This window comes from Cyprinodon variegatus, unplaced genomic scaffold (assembly GCF_000732505.1).
Source record: "Cyprinodon variegatus isolate N-32 unplaced genomic scaffold, C_variegatus-1.0 Scaffold114, whole genome shotgun sequence".
Classification (NCBI taxonomy): domain Eukaryota; kingdom Metazoa; phylum Chordata; class Actinopteri; order Cyprinodontiformes; family Cyprinodontidae; genus Cyprinodon; species Cyprinodon variegatus.
In genome coordinates, this window is record NW_015150567.1 from 927,389 (window position 1) to 929,911 (window position 2,523).

A 2,523-nucleotide genomic window follows, 5' to 3' on the forward strand; every position below is an offset into this window, starting at 1 on the left:
TTTTTCCAGTGCGAGCTTTACTGATGGGCTGCTACAGACCACCCTAAACAGCTTATAAGTGACAGTTTCAGTTTGAGGAAATAACTCCTTAGAGCCTTGCATTTGTTAACATCTTTTTATTCTATCGGAAATACAGACAAATCTCACTCTAACCACCTCAATACAGAGAGCAGATCATGCTTTTAAATACAGAACTATCCCTTTTTGAAACCCTAAACTGTAAACAAGCTTTCAGTAAACAAAGAAGTACACTCAATAGTCAGCCTGAGGTTCTACGGCCTTTATCTAACAAAAGCAACACAAGCACACAATCAGAATTTCTGGAGATGTCCTGTTTAGAAAAGTTCAGAGGGATTTTGAAACACAGCAGTTAGAGCACAAATGGACACATGACTGTTTCACTGGGAAAAAGATCTAGAAATAAGTAAAAATTTCTCAAATTAAGTTAATTTACTCTTAATTTAAGTAGGTAAATGAGATGATTTTCCAATTGAATGAGTATATTTACTCTTAAAATAAGGTATTTAGATAAAATGCACTTGAAATAAGACAATGTAATTGTATTTTCTTATTTTAAATGTAAATTATCTTGCTTCATTGGCAAAATATGTCTTTTACCTTCTAAATTCAAGAACAAATGCACTTATTTTATGAAATAATGACTTATCTAGATTTAGATTTTTTCCAGTGTATAAAATGTTTATAAAGTGGATTTTGCATAATATGGGACCTTTAAAGTTCCTGCAGAGTATAACCTCAACATGATTATCTCTGTGATGTTAGGATGGAAAACACTGCTGGCCTTCGACTCAATGACGGTCTTTGCTACTTTAACCTCCCTCTTCATCCTGTGTAGTTTCCTCTGTGCTGAGCTCAAATTAGGCAATTATACATACATAAACTTAGAGAAATTAAACATAGTGTAAAACAAAATCTTAAAACATTTGTCATGAAGGGATTTAGAAGCTGTGTCATCATGTCTTACCATGGGATTTTCATTTCCTTTCAGAAGTCAGTTTAATTTCATTCTATCACACAGAGTGTATACAAAATGAAATTTTGTTTTGTTCAGTTTTCAGACAGTGGATGAGCAGCAGAAAAACAGGAGTAAACACTGAAAAACAGACCCAAGTCTATGACCTCTAATGGAATTTGTTGGAGAAGCTACTATGATGAAAAGGAGCAGAGCATAAAGTTAGAGGTTGAACTAAAAAAATACTGTATAATGTGCTGAATGGGAGAATAGAGATAGAATGAAGCAGAATGAGGAAAAAATGTCCCTATGTCCTCCAGCAGTCTAAGCCTATAGCAGCATAACTATAGAGATAGCTCAGGATAACTTGAGCCACTCTAACTATAAGCTTTATCAAAAAGTTGCCTCAAAAGACTAAAACTAACTAAAACTGGCAGTTGGTTCCACAGGAGAGGAGCCTGATAACTAGAAGATCTGCTTCTGTATAGAACAAAATAAATAATCAGATATAAGATGAAGTTTGGTTATTTAGGGCTTTAAACGAAAGAAAGAGAATTTTAAATTTAAGTGAATTAAAAATACTTAAACCTACAGAGTAAATGTGCTGTACTAAAGTTAGATTTTTATGAAGTGTAAGATAATGCCTCTTAAGGAAATACATTTACTTTAAGATGTTTTCCACTTATTTATCAGCAAACATTGAACCTATGGATGAATCATGACTGTACGAACTAAATGAATAATCCTTGAGGGGTTTGGGTCTGCAAAGAAATGTGCTGTAAGTCAGGTAGAAATGCTACAAGTAGCTTCAAAGTTAATAATAAATAATCTAATCTGACATATCTGACTCTAAAGTCTTACATAGAGTGGAAACATAGAGTGGTTAGAACAAATAAGACCATGTGAATCTACTCAGGTTAACTCTGATTTGTAAGATGCAAAAAAAAGATTTTTTACTTTATTTTTAAAAAGTTTTCTTTACTGAAGTTGTTACAGAGCAATTGTTTTTCCTTAAATGTATCGATAATGAGACCAACACCCACTCAGCACTTACTCTATGGAAATATTTTGGTTTTTGTCATCATCTAACTGAAGCCAAACTGAGAAATTGGAGCAATGTGGGAGGATGCAGGGTGGTAAATGTGGTAAATGGTGCAAAAGCTGCAGAAGAGGTACAGAAGCTCGTCTCTTTATTCTACTAAAACTATTTTTATTGCTGTGGGATGATGCAGAGGGGAAAAACATAAACGGCAACCAGTTTCACTGGGTGGGGGGGACACATATGCATACACATGCATTACAGCAGAGATGTCAAACTGGTTCCAGAAAGGAACATGTGGCTCCAGGTTTTCTTTCCATCCAAGCAATAGCACAGCAGACTCCAGGCATCTAATCAAGTGATTCCAATCTGCACATGATGACTTCATGAGATTAATGAAGTCTGCTGAAAATTTGCTGGAATCAGTTTGACACCTCTGCATTACAGTTTTCTGGTCCTATTTTGTTAAACTGACCAAAAAAAAAGAAAGAAAAGAAATAAATCATAATCT